The following is a 14,643-nucleotide window of genomic DNA, read 5'->3' on the forward strand; positions in this document are numbered from 1 at the left end:
GCTATCCTGAGTGCCAACATGACTTGTTCTTCGCTCAATTACAAATGCAATCAGTAAACTATGATAAGTGAAACAAAAAACTATTTATTCCGAGTTAAGAACTTGAACCCAGGATGAATGACTGAGAGGCAGCAGTCTTAACCATTAAGCTATCCTCAGTCTTGATCTGGGTGTAGTCTGGCTCATTCACTAATGTAATCGTGACATATGTCGCAGTAAACTACACTTGAGGTGGAACACAATTTTGAACCTAATCCCAATTGGGATTCAAACCCAGTACCCCTGTATTGGGATCCCACAGTGTTGACCATTAAGTTATCCTGGGTTCCATCAAGACATGATTTTTGCTCATATACAAATGCAATCATTAAACTATGATAAAAGTGAAACAAAAAACTAAACATTCAAAGTTATGGACTTGAACCCAGTATCACAGAGTGCGAGGAAGCAGTCTTAACAAATGAGCTATCCTGGGTCCAAGAAAGATGTGATTTTCACTTATATACAAATGCAATCATTCAAGGTGTAACAAGAAAAAAAATAGAAGTGTTCCAAGTTAAGTTGAACCTCATAGTACTGCGTGAGAGGCAGCAGTCTTAACAAGTGAGCTATCCTGGTTTTTGTACTGTTGAGATGTTTCTTGATATACAAATGCAATCATCAAACTATGATAGGTGAAACAAAAACTAGGTAGACCAAGTTATGGATTTGATCCCAGTAATACAGAGTGAAAGGAAGCAGTCTGAACAATTGAGCTATCCTGAGTGCCATCATGACTTGATTTTCGCTCATATACAAATGCAATCATAAAACTATGATAAGTGAAACATAAAACAAGGTCTTCCAAGTCATGGATTTGAACCCAGTAGTACTGCGTGAGAGGTAGCAGTCTTAACCATTGGACAATACTGGGTGTCGTTGAATCGGATTTTTCTCACTATACAAATTGAATCATTTAACTATAATAGGTGAAGCATACATCTAGCAAGTCCAGGTATGGATTTGAACCCACTTTTACTGACTGAGAGGCAGCAGTCTTAAGCATTAAGCTGCCTTCAGTCTTGTCGTAGGTGTAGTCTGGCTCACTCACCAATGTAATCGTGACAGATCTTGCAGTAAAATATGTGGAACAAAATTTCGAAATTAAGTTACACATCAAACTAATTGGGATACAAACCCAGTACCCCTGTATTAAGAGTCCACAGTGTTAACCACTTAGCTATCCTTGGTCCCTTCAGGACATGATTTTCTCTCATATACAAATGTAATCAGTCAACTATGAACGAGGGGAAACAAAATACAAGATCTTGCAAGGTATGGATTTGAACCTAGTGGTACTGTGTGAGAGGCAGCAGTCTTAACCACTGAGCCATCCTAGGTCTGATTGACTCTCTCTTATTCTTAATATACAAATGCAGTCATTAAACTATGATAGGTGAAACAAGAAACAGCTATACCAAATGTGGATTTGATCCCAGTAACACAGAGTGAAAGGCAGCAGTCTGAACAATTGAGCTATCCTGAGTGTCGACATGACTTGATTTTCGCTCAATTACAAATTCAATCATTAAACTATGATAAGTGAAACAAAAAGATATTTATTCCGAGTTAACAACTTGAACCCAGGATGAATGACTGAGAGGCAGCAGTCTTAACCATTAAGCTATCCTCTGTCTTGATCTAGGTGTAGTCTGGCTCATTCACTAATGTAATCGTGACATCTGTCGCAGTAAACTACACTTGAGGTGGAACACAATTTTGAACCCAAGTTACATATCAAACCAATTGGGATTCAAACCCAGTACCCCTGCATTGGGATCCCACAGTGTTGACCATTAAGGTATCCTGGGTTCCATCAAGACATGATTTTTGCTCATATACAAATGCAATCATTAAACTATGATAGAAGTGAAAGAAAAAACTAGACCTTCCAAGTTAAGGACTTGAACCCAGTATCACAGAGTGCGAGGAAGCAGTCTTGACAAATGAGCTGTACTGGGTCCACTAAAAGCATGATTTTCGCTTGTATACAAATGCAATCAATTAAGGTGTAACAAAAAAAAGTAAAAGTGTTCCAAGTTAAGTTAAACCTCATAGTACTGTGTGAGAGGCAGCAGTCTTAACAAGTGAGCTATCCTGGCTTTTGTACTGTTCATATTTTTCTTGATATACAAATGCAATCATTAAACTATGATAGGTGAAACAAAAACTAGGTCGACCAAGTTATGGATTTGATCCCAGTAATACAGAGTGAAAGGAAGCAGTCTGAACAATTGAGCTATCCTGAGTGCCATTATGACTTGATTTTCGTTCATATACAAATGCAATCATTAAACTATGATAAGTGAAACAAAAAACGAGCTATTCCAAATTAAGAATTTGAACCCAGTTTTACTAACTGAAAGGCAGCAGTCTTAACCATCGAGCTATTCTCAGTTATGTGGCTGTAGTAGTCTGGCTCAGTCACTAATGTAATCGTGACACCTGTCGCAGTAAACCATGATTGAGGTGGAAAAAAAATGTAGAATCTAAGTAACATATCAAACCAGTTGGGATTCAAACCCAGTACCCCTGCATTGGGAGCCTACAGTGTTGAGCAGTGTGTGTGTGTGTGTGTGTGTGTGTGTGTGTGTGTGTGTGTGTGTGCGCGCGTGTGCATGTGTGCGTATATAAATGATAAATGGGTTGTACTTGTATAGCGCTTTTCTACCTTCAAGGTACTCAAAGCGCTTTGACACTACTTCCACATTTACCCATTCACACACACATTCACACACCGATGGAGGGAGCTGCCATGCAAGGCGCCAACCAGAACCCATCAGGAGCAAGGGTCAAGTGTCTTGCTCAGGACACAACGGACGTGACGAGGTTGGTACTAGGTGGGAATTGAACCAGGGACCAGGAACCAGGACATATATATATACATATATATGTGTGTATGTATGTATATATATGTGTATATGTATGTATATATATATATATACATGTGTGTGTATACAGTATATATGTACAGTTTATTTATTTGTGTGTGTGTATATATATACATATGTGTGCATGTGTGTGTATGTATATATTTGCATGTATGCATATATTTACGTATATGTACATATATACACATATATTTATATATATACACATTTATAAATATACATATATTTACATGTATACAAACATATATGTAATGTGATCTTCGCTGCTTCTCACTGGGTTTTAATCCCAACTGGTTTGATATGTTACTTAGATTCTACATTTTTTTTCCACCTCAATCGTAGTTTACTGCGACAGGTGTCACGATTACATAACTGAGAGTATCTCGATGGTTAAGACCGCTGCCTTTCAGTTAGTAAAACTGGGTTCAAATTCTTAATTTGGAATAGCTCGTTTTTTGTTTCACTTATCATAGTTTAACGATTGCATTTGTATATCAAGAAACATCTCAACAGTACAAAAGCCAGGATAGCTCACTTGTTAAGACTGCTCATGTAGTACTGCGATGTTCAACTTAACTTGAAATACTTGTATTTTTTTTGTTTCACGTCCATCATACTTAAATGATTGCATTTGTATACAAGCGAAAATCGTGTCTTTCTTGGACCCAGGACAGCTCATTTGTCAAGACTCTGTGATACTGGGTTCAAGTCCATATCTTGGAAGGTCTAGTTTTTTGTTTCACTTCTATCATAGTTTAATGATTGCATTTGTATATGAGCAAAAATCATGTCTTGATGGAACCCAGGATACCTTAATGGTCAACACTGTGGGATCCCAATACAGAGGTACTGGGTTTCAATCCCAATTGTTTTGATATGTAACTTAGGTTCAAAATTGTGTTCCACCTCAAGTGTAGTTTACTGCGACAGATGTCACGATTACATTAGTGAATGAGCCAGACTACACACCGAACAAGACTGCGGATAGCTTAATGGTTAAGACTGCTGCCTCTCAGTCATTCATCCTGGGTTCAAATTCTTAACTCGGAATAAGTAGTTTTTTGTTTCACTTATCATAGTTTACTGATTGCATTTGTAATTGAGCGAAAATCAAATCATGTCAGCACTCAGGATAGCTCAATTGTTCAGACTGCTGCCTTTCACTCTGTATTACTAGGATCAAATCCACAACTTGGTATTGCTGTTTTTTGTTTCACCTATCATAGTTTAATGATTGCATTTGTATATTAAGAATAAGAGAGAGTCAATAAGACCTAGGATGGCTCAGTGTTTAAGACTGCTGCCTCTCACACAGTACTACTAGGTTCAAATCCATAACTTGGGGGGTCTTCTTTTTTGTTTCCCCTGGATCATAGGTCGCTGATTACATTTGTATATGAGAGAAAATCATGTCCTGAAGGGACCAAGGATAGCTAAGTGGTCAACACTGTGGACTCTTAATACAGGGGTACTGGGTTTGTATCCCAATTGGTCTGATGTGTAACTTAGGTTCGAAATTTTGTTCCACATATTTTACTGCACGATCTGTCACGATTACATTGGTGATTGAGCCAGACTACATCTACGACAAGACTGAGGGTAGCTTAATGGTTAAGACTGCTACCTCTCAGTCAGTAAAGTGGGTTCAAATCCATACCTGGACTTGCCAGCTTTTTGCTTCACCAATTATAGTTAAATGATTGAATTTGTATAGTGAGAAAAATCTGATTCATCAACACCTATTCGGTTCAAGTCCATGACTTGGAAGACCTTGTTTTATGTTATCCCTCGATCATAGTTCACTGATTACATTTGTATATGAGAGAAAATCATGTCCTGAAGGGACCAAGGATAGCTAAGTGGTCAACAGTGTGGACTCTTAATACTGGGGTACTGGGTTTGTGTCCCAATTGGTTTGATGTTTAACTTAGGTTCGAAATTATATTTGCATGTAAGCATATATTTACATTTATGTACATATATACACGTATATTTATGTATATACACATTTATAAATATACATACATTTACATGTATATAAACATATATGTAATGTGATCTTCCCTGCTTCTCACAAGACCAAGGATAGCGCAGTGGTTAAGGCTCCTGACTTGTAATGAGAGGTCCTGGTTTCAAACCCCTCTCTGGTTGATGGTATTTTGTTCAACCTCATCATACTTTACATAGGCAGGGGCGTAAAAAACATTTGTGTATGGAAAAAAAACATGTTTTTTAAGACCAAGGATAGTGCAGTGGTTAAGGCTCCTGACTTGTAATGAGAGGTCCTGGTTTCAAACCCCGCTCTGGTTGATGGTATTTTGTTCAACCTCATCATACTTTACGGAGGCAGGGGCGTAAAAAAACATTTGTGTATGGAAAAAAAACATGAATTTCAAAACCAAATATAGCTCAGTGGTTAAGACTGCTGACTTGGAATGCGAGGTCCTGGTTTCGAATCCCACTCTGATTGATGGTATTTTGTTCAACCTCATCATACTTTACTGAGGCAGGGGCGTAGATAACATTTGTGTATGGAAAAAAAACATGATGTTCAAGACCAAGGAAAGCTCAGTGGTTAAGACTGCTCACTTGGAATGCGAGGTCCTTGTTTCGAATCCCATTCTGATTGATGGTATTTTGTTCAACCTCATCATACTTTACTGAGGCAGGGGCATAGATAACATTTGTGTATGGAAAAAAACATTATTTTCAAGACAAAGGTTAGCTCAGTGGTTAAGACTGCTGACTCGGAATCAGAAATACTAGGTTCGAATCCCACTCTGATTGAAGGTATTTTGTTCAACTTCTTTATACTTTACTGAGCCAGGAGTCCTCGATTACATTTGTGTATGAAAAAAAATCTCAACTCTGCAAGATCCAGGATAGTCCTGTGGTTAGGGCTGATGTCTCAGGTGGAAGGGTGCTGGGTTCGAAGCCAGCCTGGTTCGACATGTCATATACAAAACAGGATGGTGGCTTTGAGGTAATATATATTGTGACTATCTCGTGTAATGTTAAAAAATTATCTAATTAACTTTTTTTTTTCTTATCCAATTAACCTATTTTCTTTTAATTGTACCCAGGAGAGCTCATTGGTCAACGCTCTTTATTATTTACTTTTTACTCCTATTCCCCCCCACCCCAGGAATTACACGCACTCGCACACACTCATTCTCACACACACACACTCACACTCACAAACACACAGGTAACCCCTGAGGTGTCATCATTGACTATTTGACTATTTTTTTTTTATTTTTAGTGCTGACTTAATTGTTCAACTATATGTTAGTCAAACAAGTAGCACATAACATTACTCTGTGTGGGGGAGAAGAAACACCCCACAATGTATGTCGTTTTGACGCCATACAGCCAAATTACTGATTCCCTGTATGGGACTTGAACTCAGTACCCCTGTATCAGGAGCCCACAGTGTTGACCATTGAGCTATCCTGGGTCCCGTTAAGAGTTGGTTTTCGCTCATATACAAATGTAATCAGTCAACTATGATCAGGGCGAAATTAAAAACAAAATCTTTCAAGTTGTGGATTTTAATCCAGTAGTACTGTGTGACAGACAGCACTCTTAACCATTGACCTATCTTGGGTCCCATTGAGGCTGTTTTTCGCTCATATACAAATGTAATCAGTGAACTATGATCGAGGGATAACATAAAATAAGATCTTCCAAGTCATGGATTTGAACCCAGTAGTACTGCGTGAGAGGCAGCAGTCTTAACCATTGAACCATCCTGGGTGTTGTTGAATCTGATTTTTCTCACTATACAAATTGAATCATTTAACTATAATAGGTGAAGCAAAAATCTAGCAAGTCCAGGTATGGATTTGAACCCACTTTTACTGACTGAGAGGTAGCAGTCTTAACCATTTAGCTACCCTCAGTCTTGTCATATGTGTAGTCTGGCTCACTCACCAATGTAATCGTGACGGATCTTGCAGTAAAATATGTGGAACAAAATTTCGAACCTAAGTTACACATCAAACCAATTGGGACATAAACCCAGTACCCCAGTATTAAGAGTCCACAGTGTTGACCACTTAGCTATCCTTGGTCCCTTCAGGACATGATTTTCTCTCATATACAAATGGAATCAGTGAACTATGATCAAGGGATAACATAAAACAAGGTCTTCCAACTCTTGGATTTGAACCCAGTAGTACTGCTTGAGAGGCAGCAGTCTTAACCACTGAGCCATCCTAGGTCTTATTTTCAAAATATTATTTTAATATACAAATGCAATCATTAAACCATGATAGGTGAAACAAAAACTAGGTAGACCAAGTTGTGGATTTGATCCTAGTAATACAGAGTGAAAGGCAGCAGTCTGACCAATTGAGCTATCCTGAGTGCCAACAGGACTTGATTTTCGCTCAATTACAAATGCAATTATTAAACTATGATAAGTGAAACAAAAAACGACTTATCCCGAGTTAAGAACTTGAACCCAGGATGAATGACTGAGAGGCAGCAGTCTTAACCATTAAGCTATCCTCAGTCTTGTTCCAGGTGTAGTCTGGCTCATTCACTAATGTAATCGTGACATCTGTCGCAGTAAACTACACTTGAGGTGGAACACAATTTTGAACCTAAGTTACATATCAAACCAATTGGGATTCAAACCCAGTACCCCTGTATTGGGATCCCACAGTGTTGACCATTAAGTTATCCTGAGTTCCATCAAGACATGATTTTTGCTCATATACAAATGCAATCATTAAACTATGATAAAAGTGAAACAAAAACATAGACCTTCCAAGTTATGGACTTAAACCCAGTATCACAGAGTGAGAGGAAGCAGTCTTAACGAATGAGCTATCCTGGGTCCAAGTAAGACATGATTTTTGCTTATATACAAATGCGATGGATGTGAAACAAAAAAAAAATGCAAGTGTTCCAAGCTAAGTTGAACCTCATAGTACTGTGTGAGAGGCAGCAGTCTTAACAAGTGAGCTATCCTGGCTTTTGTACTGTTGAGATTTTCGTTCATATACAAATGCAATCATTAAACTATGATTGGTGAAACAAAAACTAGGTAGACCAAGTTATGGATTTGATCCCAGTAATACAGAGTGAAAGGAAGCAGTCTGAACAATTGAGCTATCCTGAGTGCCATTATGACTTGATTTTCGTTCATATACAAATGCAATCATTAAACTATGATAAGTGAAACAAAAAACGAGCTATTCCAAATTAAGAATTTGAACCCAGTTTTACTAACTGAAAGGCAGCGGTCTTAACCATCGAGCTATTCTCAGTTATGTGGCTCTAGTAGTCTGGCTCATTTACTAATGTAATCGTGACACCTGTCGCAGTAAACTATGATTGAAGTGGAACAAAAATGTAGAATCTAAGTAACATATCAAACCAGTTGGGATTCAAACCCAGTACCCCTGCATTGTGATTCTACAGTGTTGACCATGTGTGTGTGTATGTGTGTGTGTGTGTGTGTGTGTGTGTGCGCGTGTGCATGTGTGCGTATGTATACATATATATGTGTGTATGTATGTATATATATGTGTATATGTATATATATATATATATATATATACATGTGTGTGTATACAGTATATATGTACAGTTTATTTATGTGTGTGTGTGTATATATATATATACATATGTGTGCATGTGTGTGTATGTATATATTTGTATGTATGCATATATTTACGTATATGTACATATATACACGTATATTTATGTATATACACATTTATAAATATACATATATTTACATGTATATAAACATATTTGTAATGTAATCTTCGCTGCTTCTCACAAGACCAAGGATAGTGCAGTGGTTAAGACTCCTGTCTTGTAATGAGAGGTCCTGGTTTCAAACCCCACTCTGGTTGATGGTATTTTGTTCAACCTCATCATACTTTACTGAGGCAGGGGCGTAGATAACATTTGTGTATGGAAAAAAAACATGATTTTCAAGACCAAGGATAGCTCAGTGGTTAAGACTGCTGACTTGGAGTGCGAGGTCCTGGGTTTGAATCCCACTCTGGTTGATGGTATTTTGTTCAACCTCATCATACATTACAGAGGCAGGGGCGTAGATAACATTTGTGTATGGAAAAAAACCTGACTTTTCAAGACCGAGGATATCTCAGTGGTTAAGACTGCTGACTTGGAATGCGAAGTACTAGGTTCGAATCCCACTCTGGTTGAAGATATTCTGTTCAATTTCATCATACTTTACTGAGCCAGGAGTCCTCTATTACATTTGTGTATGAAAAAAAATCTTAACTCCACAAGATCCAGGATAGTCCCGTGGTTAGGACTGATGTCTCAGGTGTAAGGGTGCTGGGTTCGAATCCAGGCTGGGTTGACATGTAATTTACAAAACAGGCTGGTGGCTTTGAGGTGACATATATTGTGACCGTCTTGTATAATGTTAAAAAATTATTTAATTAAGTTTTTTTTTTTTCTTATCCAATTAACCTATTTTCTTTTAATTGTACCCAGGAGAGCTCATTGGTCAACGCTCTCGATTATTTACGTTTTACTCCTATTCCCCCCCACCCCAGGAATTACACTAGCTCGCACACACTCATCCTCACACACACACACACACACACACACACACAGGTAACCCCTGAGGTGTCATCATTGACTATTTGACTATTTCTTTTTTTTTTCTTTTCTTTTCTTTTTTTTTAGTGCTGACTTAATTGTTCAACTATATGTTAGTCAAACAAGTAGCACATAACATTACTCTGTGTGGGGGAGAAGAAACACCCCACAATGTACGTCGTTTTGACGCCATACAGCCAAATTACTGAGTCCCTGTATGGGACTTGAACTCAGTGCCCCTGTATCAGGAGCCCACAATGTTGACCATTGAGCTATCCTGGGTCCCGTTAAGTTTTGGTTTTCGCTCATATACAAATGTAATCAGTCAACTATGATCAGTGCGAATTTAAAAACAAAATCTTTCAAGTTGTGGATTTGAACCCAGTAGTACTGTGTGACAGACAGCACTCTTAACCATTGAGCTATGTTAGGTCCCATTAAGGATGTTTTTCGCTCATATACAAATGTAATCAGTGAACTATGATCGAGGGATAACATAAAATAAGTTCTTCCAAGTCATGGATTTGAACCCAGTAGTACTGCGTGAGAGGCAGCAGTCTTAACCATTGAACCATCCTGGGTGTTGTTGAATCAGATTTTTCTCACTATACAAATTGAATCATTTAACTATAATAGGTGAAGCAAAAAACTAGCAAGTCCAGGTATGGATTTGAACCCACTTTTACTTACTGGGAGGTAGCAGTCTTAACCATTAAGCTACCCTCAGTCTTGTTGTAGGTGTAGTCTGGCTCACTCACCAATGTAATCGTGACAGATCTTGCAGTAAAATATGTGGAACAAACTTTCGAACCTAAGTTACATATCAAACCAATTGGGATTCAAACCCAGTACCCCTGTATTGGGATCCCACAGTGTTGACCATTAAGTTATCCTGAGTTCCATCAAGACATGATTTTTGCTCATATACAAATGCAATCATTAAACTATGATAAAAGTGAAACAAAAACATAGACCTTCCAAGTTATGGACTTGAACCCAGTATCACAGAGTGCGAGGAAGCAGTCTTAACGAATGAGCTATCCTGGGTCCAAAAAAGACATGATTTTTGCTTATATACAAATGCGATAAATGTGAAACAAAAAAAAAATGCAAGTGTTCCAAGCTAAGTTGAACCTCATAGTACTGTGTGAGAGGCAGCAGTCTTAACAAGTGAGCTATCCTGGCTTTTGTACTGTTGAGATTTTCGTTCATATACAAATGCAATCATTAAACTATGATTGGTGAAAAAAAGAGTAGCTATTCCAAGTTATGGATTTGAGGCCAATTTTACTAACTGAAAGGCAGCAGTCTTAACCATTGAGCTATTCTCAGTTATGTGGCTGTAGTAGTCTGGCTCATTTACTAATGTAATCGTGACACCTGTTGCAGTAAACTATGATTGAAGTGGAACAAAAATGTAGAATCTAAGTAACATATCAAACCAGTTGGGATTAAAACCCAGTACCCCTGCATTGGGAGCCTACAGTGTTGAGCATGTGTGTGTGTGTGTGTGTGTGTGTGTGTGTGCGCGTGTGCATGTGTGCGTGTATATACATATATATGTGTGTATGTATGTATATATATGTGTATATGTATGTATATATATATATATATATACATGTGTGTGTATACAGTATATATGTACAGTTTATTTATGTGTGTGTGTATATATATATACATATGTGTGTATGTGTGTATGTATATATTTGTATGTATGCATATATTTACGTATATGTACATATTTACACGTATATTTATGTATATACACATTTATAAATATACATATATTTACATGTATATAAACATATATGTAATGTGATCTTCGCTGCTTCTCACAAGACCAAGGATAGTGCAGTGGTTAAGGCTCCTGACTTGTAATGAGAGGTCCTGGTTTCAAACCCCACTCTGGTTGATGGTATTTTGTTCAACCTCATCATACTTTACTGAGGCAGGGGCATAGATAACATTTGTGTATGGAAAAAAACAGGGTTTTAAAGACCAAGGATAGCTCAGTGGTTAAGACTGGTGATTTGGAATGTGAGGTCGTGGGTTCGAATACCACTCTGGTTGATGGTATTTTGCTCAACCTCATCATACGTTACAGAGGCAGGGGCGTAGATAACATTTGTGTATGGAAAAAAACATGGCTTTTCAAAACCGAGGATAGCTCAGTGGTTAAGACTGCTGACTTGGAATGCGAAGTACTGGTTTCGAATCTTACTCTAGCTGAAGATATTTTGTTCAATTTCATCATACTTTACTGAGCCAGGAGTCCTCGATTACATTTGTGTATGAAAAAAAGTCTTAACTCTACAAGACCCAGGATAGTCCCGTGGTTAGGACTGATGTCTCAGGTGTAAGGGTGCTGGGTTCGAATCCAGGCTGGGTTGACATGTAATTTAAAAAACAGGCTGGTGGCTTTGAGGTGACATATATTGTGACTGTCTTGTGTAATGTTAAAAAAATTATTTAATTAACTTTTTTTTTTTCTTATCCAATTAACCTATTTTCTTTTAATTGTACCCAGGAGAGCTCATTGGTCAACGCTCTTTATCATTTACTTTTTACTCCTATTCCCCCCCACCCCAGGAATTACACTCACTCGCACACACTCATCCTCACACACAGACACTCACACTCACAAACACACACACAGGTAACCCCTGAGTTGTCATTATTCACTATTTGACTATTTTTTTTTATTTAATTTTTTTTTTTTTTTAGTGCTGACTTAATTGTTCAACTATATGTTAGTCAAACAAGTAGCACATAACATTACTCTGTGAGGGGGAGAAGAAACACCCCACAATGTATGTCGTTTTGACGCCATACAGCCAAGTTATTGATTCCCTGTGTGGGACTTGAACTCAGTACCCCTGTATTAGGAGCCCACAGTGTTGACCATTGAGTTATCCTGGGTCCCGTTACGTTTTGGTTTTCGCTCATATACAAATGTAATCAGTCAAATATGATCAGGGCGAAATTAAAAACAAAATCTTTCAAGTTGTGGATTTAAACCCAGTAGTACTGTGTGACAGACAGCACTCTTAACCATTGAGCTATCTTGGGTCGCATTAGTGTTGGTTTTCGCTCATATACAAATGTAATCAGTGAACTATGATCGAGGGATAACATAAAACAAGGTCTGCCAAGTCATGGATTTGAACCCAGTAGTACTGCGTGAGAGGCAGCAGTCTTAACCATTGAACCATCCTGGGTGTTGTTGATAAGGATTTTTCTCACTATCCAAATTGAATCATTTAACTATAATAGGTGAAGCAAAAAAACAGGAAATCCAGGTATGGATTTGAACCCACTTTTACTGACTGAGAGACAGCAGTCTTAACCATTAAGCTACCCTCAATCTTGTCGTATGTGTAGTCTGGCTCAATCACCAATGTAATCGTGACAGATCTTGCAGTAAAATATGTGGAACAAAATTTCGAACCTAAGTTACACATCAAACCAATTGGGATAAAAACCCAGTACCCCAGTATTAAGAATCCACAGTGTTGACCACTTAGCTATCCTCGGTCCCGAGTTAAGAATTTGAACCCAGGATGAATGACTGAGAGGTAGCAGTCTTAACCATTAAGCTATCCTCAGTCTTGTTCTGGGTGTAGTCTGGCTCATTCACTAATGTAATCGTGACATCTGTCGCAGTAAACTACACTTGAGGTGGAAAACAATTTTGAACCTAAGTTACATATCAAACCAATTGGGATTCAAACCCAGTACCCCTGTATAGGGATCCCACAGTGTTGACCATTAAGGTATCCTGGGTTCCATCAAGACATGATTTTTGCTCATATACAAATACAATCATTAAACCATGATAGAAGTGAAACAAAAAACTAGACCTTCGAAGTTATGGACTTGAACGCAGTATCACAGAGTGAGAGGAAGCAGTCTTAACGAATGAGCTATCCTGGGTCCAAGTTAGGTATGATTTCGTTTATATACAAATGCAATCATTTAAGGTGTAACAAAAAAAAATAGAAGTGTTCCAAGTTAAGTTGAACCTCATAGTACTGTGTGAGAGGCAGCAGTCTTAACAAGTGAGCTATCCTGGCTTTTGTACTGTTGAGATGTTTCTTGATATACAAATGCAATCATTAAACTATGATAGGTGAAACAAAAACTAGGTAGACCAAGTTATGGATTTGATCCCAGTAATACAGAGTGAAAGGAAGCAGTCTGAACAATTGAGCTATCCTGAGTGCCATTATGACTTGATTTTCGTTCATATACAAATGCAATCATTAAACTATGATAAGTGAAACTAAAAGCCAGCTAGTCCAAGTTAAGAATTTGAACCCAGTTTTACTAACTGAAAGGCAGCAGTCTTAACCATTGAGATATTATCATGTTGCTCTAGTAGTCTGGCTCATTCACTAATGTAATTGTGACACCTGTCGCAGTAAACTATGATTGAGGTGGAACAAAAATGTTGAATCTAAGTTACATAATAAACCAGGTGGGATTCAAACCCAGTACCCCTGCTTTGGGATCCTACAGTGTTGACCATTAAGCTACCCTGGGTCCCAACAGGGAATGATTTTTGCTCATATACAAATGCAAAACTATGACAGGTGAAACAATAAAATAGTTACACCAAATCATTGAATTGAACCTACTTTTACTGACTGAGTGGTAGCAGTTTTAACTATTAGGCTGTCCTCAGTCTTGCTGTAACAGTAGTCTGGCTCATTCACCTTTAAAGTCATTTTGATAGTAGGCTAATATAGACACTTACATCATGTGTTGCCTTCATTATAACACTTATTTAAGACTTTTAAGGTCATTTTGATAGTAGGCTAATATAGACACTTACATCATGTGTTGCCTTCATTATAACACTTATATAAGACTTTTGAAGTCATTTTGATAGTAGGCTAATATAGACACTTACATCATGTGTTGTCTTCATTATAACACTTATATAAGACTTTTAAGGTCATTTTGATAGTAGGCTAATATAGACACTTACATCATGTGTTGTCTTCATTATAACACTTATATAAGACTTTTAAAGTCATTTTGATAGTAGGCTAATATAGACACATCATGTGTTGTCTTCATTATAACACTTATATAAGACTTTTAAAGTCATTTTGAT

Source organism: Nerophis ophidion, linkage group LG24 (assembly GCF_033978795.1).
Source record: "Nerophis ophidion isolate RoL-2023_Sa linkage group LG24, RoL_Noph_v1.0, whole genome shotgun sequence".
In the NCBI taxonomy this organism is placed as follows: domain Eukaryota; kingdom Metazoa; phylum Chordata; class Actinopteri; order Syngnathiformes; family Syngnathidae; genus Nerophis; species Nerophis ophidion.